Below are 11,794 nucleotides of genomic sequence, written 5' to 3' on the forward strand. Positions count from 1 at the left end.
GCTCCACACAAGCAAGATTTGTAGGGGCACAGCGGCAAGGCGCAGATTAGAAAGATGAGAGAGAGCCAGGACCAGGGCCCAACCCCACAGAAAGGGCCGCAGGCCCAGCAACAAGAGACAGCAGCAGCAAAGTCACACCAAGCCAGTGGTAAGGCCAGAACTTTCTCGAGCAGGCAGCCGCCACAGCGGGGCCTGCCTGGGGAAGGCCCGGGCCCTAACGGACGAGCGGCCCACAGGCCGCTCCCGGCCGCCCCCATCGCCAAGCCCACCCAGGGCTTACCTGCCGCGGTTCCCAACCTCCCGGGCACGCCGCCGCGCCCCGGCCTCCCGAGCAGGCAGCCACAGTCCCTGCCCGGCGCCGAGCAGAGGCGGCCCGGGCTGGCACCGCGCACCACCTGGCCCTTGGTACGAGCGGGCTCCCGCCACCTGAGCGCGTACGCGCCTCAAGCGAGGGCCCGCAGGCGCAGCCGGGCCTGCCGAGGCACAGAGAGCGGGTCCTGCGTCCCCTCCGCCCCTGGCCGCGCCGCGCCCAGGGCGGGCCGTGGGGCCCTGCCCGCTGCCGGCAGCTACACGGTGGGGGGCAGCAGCCCACCTGAAAACAGGCAGCGGCTGCGGCTGCCTTCTGCGTGGCACTACACAGGACAGGGGCCTGAATGGAGCCACCGCCGAAGGGAACCTGTTCGAGAGCCAGGCTCGACTTGAGACAAGGCTGTGTAACTGCTGCAGGGCTTCTGTCCTGGGTCTGCCACACTGCTGGGGGTAAAGACCCGTCAGTGGGAGCCCTGAGCAGTGTGCAGTGCTTGTAATGGCAGGGGGCTGTCGTCTGGCTGAGGAGGAGGGTGAAGTAGTTCTGAAGAACAAGTGAAATTACCGAGGGAGAAGTATAAGGAGAAAAGGGGCTACAGAACTTGAAGAAACAGAGAATGACAGAGTGGTGGTGGCAGAAGCAGAACAACCCGGGTATTATGATGTTAAAGAGAATAGGATGATGGGGCAGGAAAGGATGAAGATGGGAAATTGAGACAGCAGGCAATGTTGGAAAGATTGCTCAGCTGGCCAGGAGCTCCCCTGTGACTAGGAGAGCGTGATTAGCAAAAAGTAGGTGTTCCACAGTAGATAAAAGGAGTCTGTGTCCTTTGTGGGAAATCAGACTCACCAGAAGCCTTGTAAATTGCCCAGAAACTCAGTTGCAGCTTGTAGTTTAATTTCACTGACAACTGAGAGTGGAGATGCTGTGAACTGGAGCTCAGTTGTGCCTGCCGCGGGGCGTAAGGAGAATCACTGGAAGCTCAGCCAGTCGAAGGCTGCCTGCTCTGGAGGCAACTGCCAGTTCTCAAGCAAAGTTTGTTTTACACATACACTACAACCATCTGCTGGAGATGAATTTTCAGTTGTGCTGTGCAGAAACAGCTGGACTCGGCCTCCTGCTAACAATGGCTTCTGCAGACAGAGAAAATGCCCAGGGCAGCGCCCTGCGCTGGGGCTGAGCTCCAGGATGAGCCGGAATGGTGGGGCCTGGACGCCAACACTAGGGAGGCCTTCATCTCAGAGAGATGTAAACTCTCTTTCTGTAGCTGCTAAGTAAGTAACACCACTGACAGTGAACAGGTTAACTTCATGGGGAGGAGAAGGGTAGGTGTAAAATAGGGGGAGCTTGTAGGGAGAACAGTACGTGCTCCTGACAAGTTAGGAGCCGCTGCCCACAGTAGCATTCAGTGACAGGGTGTATGCAAAGACAGGGGATCTTGCTCTGTGCTTTTAAAGCCCAATTCATGGAATTTTGTGATAGATGATTTGTGTTTGTATGTGTGTGCACAAGAGAAACATCACCTTACAGAGAAAGCCTAGAAAATTTGATCTGCATAAATACTAACTATTAAAAGTTCTTCTTACAGGGTCGTGTCTATAAATCATGAGCTGACCCATTAGCACAGAAGATTTAGGTCTGGGGTTACTGTCTCTTAATTAGATGCACAGTAAACAAGCTCAAAGGCCTTGTCTTTGTTGCATGTTTCTGAAGAACAATAAATATTTGGACCATAATCGAAACAAAAGCACCAATCCTTACTCAAACCTCTGTGCCTGTTTTACACATTGGGAACCAGATCAACTTTTTTTAATTCTTTGAACCACACCTCTGAAATTCTGAAGTGCATTACTAAGTATGGGGTCTACTGGCAGGCCTGTACTGTCTTCAGGTTTTATTACAGATACTTTATAGAAAGGCTGACAAATGCTGTTTGTTTCATTTCCACAAAAGCAATCTTTTTAGGGTATCACACTGTACTTGGGTAGGGGACAGAACTAGAGCGATACAGTGGGAGCAGACTCCAAAGAACAAATTAACTCTTTGGACATTAGCTCTATTGAGGCTGTATTTCCTTTTAAACTTCCCAAATATTGCACATTTCTGTGGTTGATCCATGTGCAAAGACAAAACACTACTGCAATCACTCAGCAATCTTTAGAGTATTTCATCCTAATTGCTTACATTACCCATAAGCAAAATTTACACCTGGAAATTTACACCTACTCCCCCACAGTATGCTGTTGGGAAAACTCACTGATTGTTCTACCAAATGGATACCAATAAATTCGACTAATTCCCATGTTCAGTTCTGTCCACTGCTGCTCCTGAGTAAGCATCCTACTGTTCTGAGCTTTACATACTCTGGAAGAAACAGCTCAAGTGCCCTCTAGTGTGCTTTCAGAATATCTAGTCAATGCTTTTCCCACTTCTGGAAGACTAAATGAGAGGGTTTGTATTTTGGTTGAAACATTTTTAAAAGGTCCATAGAATTTATTACATAAGCCTCTGTGAACTTGGAAAAATTTATGGTGATGGTGATTTGATTTTTTTTTTTTAATTGCTGAATGTTTTGGCTAGTGCCACAGGCACATTACCCATTTTATCCCCAAAATGCAGAATAACATTGACTAAACTTGTCTGAATTTTTCACGGCCACTATATCTGCAGATGAAGTGATGCTGTTCGTGGGTTGCTTGGTACAGAGGGGTTTAGTGCATTGCCAATTGGGAAATTACAGTCCTTCTGCTTACTTTTTCAGTTTCTTGTATTTACAAACTCATTATATATTTATCAAATAAACATCATTTTTTCTTACCACCATAAAAATTTTCTGAAAATGCTTGAGTGAGTCTTACTTTTCCCTTTGAACTACTCTCCTAACTGATTCAACCGAGTACCAGACATGCTCTAGAATCATCCCAGAGCATGTGTTTCTGGATCTTTCCTGGCCGTGGTGCAGTCTGAACTAAGCTTCCTGTTTATGCTAAAAACTTCTATAGCTTCAGTAGCATGTGCACCATGAAAGCCAATAGACTCAGGCACCAAACAGGTTGGTTTGTTCCAAACTGAAGGCAGATCTGGAAAGAGTACAGGCTCCTGGACTAGTGTCATTGTTTTCCAGACACCTTCTGGAATAGTGAAATTCTTGACTTGAAAGAGATGCCTGATATACAACTATATGTTCTGGTTATACCAGTGTCCATCTAATTTTACCAGTAACTGCCAGTAAATGCTTTAGGACAACAGCTTGAGCATGTAAGTGTAAGAATAGGGGGAGTGCTTTCCTAGCACCAGCCATCTGGAATTCAGTAATGTTTGTTTTAAGAAGAACAGGAAAAGAAAATTTAGAGTGAGAATAGTAGGAATAAAGGACAGCCCAAACTATCCCACTGTGGAATGATTTCAAAGCAAGAGTCCTGTCATTTGGCTCATCTTTACACAAACAAGAACTGGGCCTCTCAAAACGTCCTCTTAAACAGTTCATGGATGGTAATGAAACTGCAATACCTTTTCCCTAACAACTTCATCTGATTTCATCCTTAGTGGCCTTTCCTATTACTTCTGAGACCTGGGAAAATGGGGAAGGCTATTTAAAGCTCTGGCCACTTTCCAGTCAGCAGTAGCAGCTGTGGCTGGGATCAGCAGCTGTCCCCAGCAGAACTTCCCTCTCATACACTTACAGCATTACAGGATGATTGGTCAGTGTTTTCCTCAAATTGTCCCTTTCATGTGTTTCCATCCTCAGCCTTATATACTTTCTTTCCCTTGCACTCTGGCATGTGCTCCAATTTCATGTTGTGTGTCTGTGAGCCCGTATGGCCTTCGAGTAACACATTCCCCTCACATCACTGTGCATCTGTTTGCCCACATTTTTGCCCACCCTGTAGTCTCTTGGAGTTCAGAAATGAGTGAATCCCCACACCGTGAGAATTTTAATAACCCTGAAAAGCCAGCTAGTCACTAACTCTAAAGAAAACAATTTTGACATTAATCTTCATTGTAAAGTGTGTGTCCTGATACCTGGAAATCTTTTGAGGAGCAGCCCAGCTATCCCACAGCTGTTGCTGGTGTACCAACATTACTGCTGAATCATTTTTAAACTTCCATTAAATCAGGCTGGATTTTTTCCCTTGTCTGGGTCTTCTCAAAACATTTGCTTCCTCAAATTTCCCTTTTTAAAAAATTCTGAGCAAGGGAGGTGTAAGACTGCAGTTTCCCTTGTGTTTTGTAGCTTCATGCCTGTGAATAGAATTCCCACGTGTCCTGTTCATGTAATTTTCTAACTATGTTCATGTAACTCTGCTCATGTAATTTTTCTCCTCAGTAAGTCCTTGCATGGATTTGTTTGGATTTGGTTATGTATAACGACTTTCTTTTCATTCTTCTGACATGCCTAAAATGGGTGTGAATTGTGATATTTTCAACTCAGTAGCAGGAAGGCAGAAAGGGAAGAGGGTTATAAAATTCAGTGGGTTTTGTGTACATAAGCATACAACAAACAGTGATTAGAGACATGGGCAAATCTGACTTAGCATTAACAAGGAAATTTTGGTTCTAGTGGCAGGTTCTTCAGACAAACTTCAGTCACTACCAGCACCTAAAGTCAGCGTGGAAATCAAAAGTACCTGAATTTGACCAGATACAGGAACAGTTAAACACCTTCATGAGTTGCCAAATACATCTGCATTTGTCTGAGTGCATTTGCTGTGCAAGGACATTTTGTACATCTCTCACATGTTTGCAGTTGTTACAGATGCAGCAACTTTGAATAAACAGGACAAGAATAACTTTGGATACATAATTTTAAAAGTTCCTTCTCTTAGTTCAACCACTACCTAGCAAATTTCCATGGGAGATGCAGGCAAAACCCATCACCACCACATTTTAATTGAGCAGCAAACATTTACATGACAGAATAAAGCTCTTACTGGACCTTTCCCTTCCACTTTGACTTTGCAAAGGAGTAACTGGGGGTATAATTCAGAAAACCTATTTAGGCTCTGCAGCCAGTGACTGAGATTCTGTTCCTCAGCTTATCCTGCAGGGATACTTACATTTAGCTGATGCTTAGACTGCAGACCCCAAAGTTCCCACAACATTCACAGTGCACACAGAGAAGCTGCCCAAGTCACCAGAGTGGCATCTTCTCTCTGCTTATAATCCCAGAGGACCCACCAAGTAGACATTTTCTGAAGGTGCCTTATAAGTGTAAAAGAGGTTGAAGTCAACATGCTGCCCAGCAATCTACTCTGTGAGTGAGGAGGAGAAAGGCAGTCTGGTGCCATTCTTTCAAATGGCCAACTTGGGTCACACTCTTGCCATTACAGGGCCCATAAAATGGATCAAGGAGCAAAGAAATAATTTAATTAATTAATAAAATTAATTTATTGCTAAGTTGTTGCATTGAAGATACCTTGCAACAGAAACCAAAACTTCCCTTAGATAACTAAACTCTGCATCCAAATATTCTTCTGATACAGTGTAGGCAGAGTTTTTCCATGCCAAGAGAAATGACACATTTCTTGGTGGTCCCCCAGACATAACACTATCTAAATGCTTCTAGTGGTGCAGCTCCAAAACACTGTTTGTTTTAAAGGCTGTCTTTTTTTGACTGAAAGCCATCAAGCACTCTGTGAAATAGGGGAAAAAAAGCAAAAAAAAAAGCTAAGTAGACTTGCAGTTCCCTTGTTTTCATCTGTTTAACCAACAAAAGGAACAAATTCACATCCTTTAAGACAATAAACAATACATGCTCAGATGCCTTGGGTTTTAGTGAGCGTTTCTCTGTGATACTAAGCACCTGCTACAGTTTATACATTATCTACTGCTGCTGTCATTATATAATGAACTCCAGAAGCTGTCCAAACCCCCATCAGTTCCTAGCTTAAAGAAGCTCTGTGGAAGCAGATCCTTCTCTTTAGGGACATCTAACGTCCGCTGGGCTACCCCAACCACCATCATAATGAGACACAAGCCCTGCAAGGGCTCCTCTATCCCTGCTGCTTATGGTCTTCATCTCCTGTTGTTGGAGTGACGCTGCCAGCTAGAGTTAGATCTGAGCTGAAGCCAGAATCTGTCGGTGGGAGCGTGCCAGGCAATACAGCACTCATTCGCTTCCCCGGGAGCTGACCCAGCTCACAGAGCTCAAGTGGTGGAACGGTTACTTCTCATCATGTTACAAATCACCACTGTCCTCTGTGTCAGTCAAATGAAATGCAGGGGATACGTGGCACGTTTCACCACTCAGTTCTCTGATTTCACATTCCAGTCTTGACGCATTTTTGAAGGACCACAGAAATGTGCAGTTTAAAACCTGTCTAGTAAACTTCCTTGATCCTGAGGCATACGCTCTGAATTTAAGTAACTTTCTCCTTTTTTTTTTTTTCCATTGCCCTTTGGAACAGTTTCCTTTTCCTACTTGGCTCGAGCAATTTTCAAGTCAAGACAGCAGCAACAGCACGTTCCAGCCTGTAATGCAGATTGTGAGTCGGGGCCTTTGGGACCTCTGTGCTGACTGGATGAATTCACATGTGCCCCCCAAGCAACTGCCCCAAGGGTGTTCCTGGAAGAGTTGGCAATGCTTGCAGTACCATACACTACTCTGAATTTCTGCTGTTGAGAGACAGCACAGGAACCCTGTTTCTTTCCAGGCAAAGAGCAGAATCCCCCCTACATCATGGCAGGCTCACAGTAATTAGCTGAGCTTTTTATACACTCTCTCTAAGAAACAGACCCAGCCCAGTATAAGTCACTCTTAAACACCCTTTTTTATGTATTGGATTTTAATTCCCTAAAGAGAAGAACAGATTTATATGGGAGTAAATCACAGGCTGGGCTAGCACAAGTACTCAAGAACTTACAGTCCTGAGATCACTCCAGTAGCTGAGTCTCTGCAGAAAATCTCCACTTTGATCCTGAGCCTCACGCCGGTTGCCTTACCCATCATACCTAGCAGAGGAATTCCTTTTAATTAAACCCTGAGCAACACTTTCAATAACCTGTTTTTCCTTAGTACTTTTTACAGTTTGACAGATCATGTCATTACTCTCTAGCCCAAGTTCCCTGGCAAACAAAGCATCCTTTACTCTTCTAATCCTTCCAGGGAAATGAAGCCCAATTAAAACATTTCATGGGCAGTCATTATATTTTATCATAGATAGTTCATGGACCCATCAATGTCAACTGCCCAGAACATGCTTGCTGCTTAAGGGGTGGCAGAAACAACTGCATTTGCTTTCTGTAGCTGTCCCTTCGTGTCCATGGACATGGACCAGGGACAAAGTTTGGGCAGCGGTTTGTTTCAGCCCAAGTTTAAGTCAAAGGTGAGGGGAGATAGTTCAGCTATGCTATGGAACCTCATTTCTGGTTTTACTTTGGCTAGGGGAAAATTTAGTGGCAATGTTCCCTGGGAACAGGTGCAGTCACCCCTAGGATGCTGTGCTGTGATTGTTTACATGAGCCTGCAAACTATGTCATCAGCAGCTTTTCTGTGGACGTGCCCTGCTCACTGAACTGACACACTCAGGATGGTCATTTGTATAAACACTAAGGCCATTCACCTGCACCTTGCAGAGGAACTTACCTTAGTAGGAAGAGATGCTGAATCAAAGTGGAAGTGTGCAACTCACATCATTAGAAAGCTATTCAAGTAGAGAGAAATCAGGCCCAGGGAGGCAGAAGGAATATGCAAAGAGTTGTATTAGCCAGAGATTGGATGAATGCTTCTTATTTGTTTAACAGAGAGCTGGGAGAGGACTCAAAAAGTCAAACTGGGTCCGAGAGCTGCTTACTGGGAGAGAACAGAAAAGAGAATGTGGTATTCTTCTATCCTCATTCCTGTTTTGACCATTAAGGGGAGGTGCTAGAAATAATATCTAGATCAAGCAGGCTGCAGAAATCAAGTAGCTCACAGGATCCTGTAACTTCACAGACTCGCAACATTTTATTCTGAAAAACAGCTTTCAGCAACAGGCCAGGATTTGAAGAAGAGCAACTTCTGGGCACTCCTAAAAAGGAGAAAACCAGGTCAGTGTAGTTGCCAGGGGATCCAACCAGAATTCTCAACAGTCTCGTACAAGCTTTGCAGCCTGATCTGCCATGCAAGTTCCTGATGCAAAACAAGTAAATATATTTTTTAAAAACTAACAAGTCTGGAAGGGAACAAAGGAGTAGACTGTTTGCTCAGACAGTTGGAGAAACACGGTCCTTCTGACCTCCTTTGTAGTCCAGGGAGCAATTCCTGAGCTGCATTCTGAGACAGAGGCAGTGTTGCCAGGCCTAGCATTCCGGCAATTGCTCAGTGGAAATGGAAACAGCAATACTGATGCCAACAGTATGATGCAAGTTTCATTGTCCCTGTCAGAATGGGAGCACATTATGGTTTCTGGGCTGTTTGCTTGGAATATAAAGTCAGTTGTAATTCCACGTAAATTACATATTTAAGCCAGGAAATAAGCTTATATTTTAAGGGTACTCCTCCTCATTCCTTGGCCTGTGTTTCTTCTGAAGGGCTATTTTGGACCTTGAATGGGGGATTTGAACTTCGCGTGCATAGAAAGAGCTGAGAAACAGGAAACCTGAACAATGCTCTGCAGAGCTAAGCAGCACACATGTGAGTGTTCTGCTGTTCAGAAAGCATGGAACTAGAATAATTGTAGGTTCATGCTCAGGGAACAGTTGGACATCGAAAAACAACAATGTTGTGTCCTCCTCATCTCCCAAAGGTCAATGGGTTAGCAGAGAACGAGCTGGAAAACAATGAAAAAACAGAGGAGTAGATCAGATGTGGAAGCCGAACAGTAAAATTCAGGCCCACAGGGGTGCATTTTCACAGAATCACAGAATCACAGGGGTTGGAAGGGACCTGGAGAGCTCCTGGGGTCCAACCCCCCTGCCAAAGCAGCTCCCCAGCTCATATTGCACAGGGCGGCGTCCAGATGGGGCTGGAATCTCTCCAGAGATGGAGACTCCACACCCCCTGGGCAGCCTGTCCCAGGGCTCCCTCACCCTCCCTGGGGAAAAGTTCTTCCCCAAGTTGGTGTGGAACTCCCTGTGCTCCAACTTGCAGCCATTGCCCCTTGTCCTGTCCCCAGAGACACTGAAAAGGGGCTGCCCATTTCCCCCTGCATCCCATCCTTCAGATATTGATAAACATTAATAAGGTCCCCCCTTAGTCTTCTTCTCTCCAGGCTGAACAGCCCCAGCTCCCTCAGCCTTTCCTCACAGGGGAGATGCTCCAGGCCCTTCAGCATCTCTGTCCCTCCTCTGGACTCTCTCCAGGAGATCCCTGTCTGTTTGATCCCAGGGAGCCCAGAACTGGACACAACACTCCAGGTGGGGCCTGAGCAGGGCAGAGCAGAGGGGGAGGATCCCCTCCTGTCACCTGCTGGCCACACTCCTCCTGATGCCCCCAGGATCCCATTGTCTCTCTCAGCCCCAGGGCACACTGCTGGCTCATGGCCACCCTGTCATCAAGCATTTAAAACACTTTCATTCTGAAGTCATTTTTAGGGATGACCCTTAAGGGATTAAAAACTCCGTCGTTCTTCTACTGACTGAGCAGCACTTGCTCAGGAAAGGGTGGTTTTGCTGTCCATCTGTCCTTCCAAATGGCAATCCGAAGGCACGTTCAGCAGTGTCTGGGCATCGTGAGCCGCAGCAGCGCAGCGCGGCTGCCAAAGGTCTCCCAGCACGCTGCGTGAGGAGGAAACGACCCAGCCCAAACCTCCTCTGCCTCGGGAGCCGCCTCACCGCAGCTCTAACTAGCGCACGGATGCTGAGCCCCGGATACGTTCGGTATGGAAATGCCGGGTCTGCCGTGCCGGGCACGCACGGCTGGCGCAGCTGCCGGCGGGACAGGGTGCGAGCTGCCCGCCGAACGCTCTCTGCCGCGGCCGGGAGCGCTGCTGTGCCCCGCGGCCCCGCCCCGCCCCAGCGTCCAGCCCGCCGCGGCTCTTCCCGGGCGTCACAGGCCTCGTGACGGGCAGTGCGCGCGCCCGGCTCCGGCTCCGCAGAGCGTCGCGGGTGCCGGCAGGGGGCGCTGCCGCACGCGAGGCGGCTCACGGCCGCCCCCGGGGAAGGCGGGGGAGGCTGCATCCCCAGGTTCGAGACCGCGCTGGCCCCAGCAGCTCGAGCAGAAGCCATGGAGTCCGGTAACCCGGGCGCTGGTCGTTCTTTCAAAGCCCTTCTGATGCCCGGTGGCATCGCCGGAGGTCCGCGGCTCCCGGAGCCCCACTCTGGCGCTGCCCGGGGCTCTGAGGCGCTGGCACTCCGGAGCTGCGCCCAGCTGAGCGGCGTGAGGCGAAGGGCTGGGGAAAAGGGCGGGATACCCCGCCGCTGCCTCTGAATAGCCTCGTACCCTCTGGAGAGCAACTGGAGAGCGCTTGATTAAATCTGCTCTCCTGCCTGAATTGTTTTCCAGTGGTGGTTAAAGTAGCACCCACTGAACCTAGTGAGGAACAGCCTCTCCCCTCCAAAGCACAGGGCTCCTGCTGCCGCAGCTCCTCCGCATACATTCACCCAGACTCTACCACACACCTCCAAAATCTGTTTTACTACCATTGCCTCACAGTAAACTCCAGTTCCGGGGGAAAAACAGACAACCAACCAACCTTTTCTGAAAGGAGCACCTTTAATTTTAGTCCTGGTTAGCTCTAACCAAAATAAAGGCACCAAGAAGAACCAAGACCTTCCTCCTCTTGCCCAGATGCACACACAGAAACCATCCCTGCCACAAACAGCACACATGCTGACTGGATGAGCCACACCAGAGCTCACAGGATACATCATCTGTGCTGGATCAGGCAGGGAGATACGTGTCAGAGTTCAGGACAGGTAGCGTGAGCCTCCCATGACCCAGTTCACTGTCCATCCAGTAAAGCTGTGGGTAGTAATTTAGGTAGAGAACCCTTCTGCTTTCCACTGTTGCTTACTCACCTGTTTCCTAGATTAAACTGTTTTATTAACAGCTAAATTAAAACCCAAATGTAAATAGTGTTTACTGAAATCCAGATTTTTGTTTTCAAATGGAGAAAAACATAATATTTTTTGCCCTCGTGGTTTCCTGTTCCCTAAACCTGCCTGTAAGTCCTAGGAACAGCCTTCACTAGACATGGATATCCAGGAATCTAAAATTCCTGCCCAGAACTCTGCGAGAAATTAAGAAGCTCTAAACAGCTTTTGGGAGATGGTATTTTGATCTGCTTTGAGGAATAAGAGACATTCTGTGCTACAGAACCTCCACAAGAATTTGAGCTTAAGAAGCTTAGTAAGAGGAGTGGGACCAAGACTGAAGTTTATAGGCTAAAATTTTGTCCATACACTGCTTGTTGCCTCCCTTGCCATAGCCCTGGGAACACATTTTAGGGAAAGAACAATGCAGAAGCATATAAATCACCACTTCTCAAATGGTTTTGAGGAAAAATAATCACAAAGACGGAATCAAGTCCATATCAAGTGATCACACACTTCCTGAATACAGTCAAG

Source organism: Gallinula chloropus (assembly GCF_964237585.1).
Source record: "Gallinula chloropus genome assembly, chromosome: 27".
NCBI lineage: Eukaryota > Metazoa > Chordata > Aves > Gruiformes > Rallidae > Gallinula > Gallinula chloropus.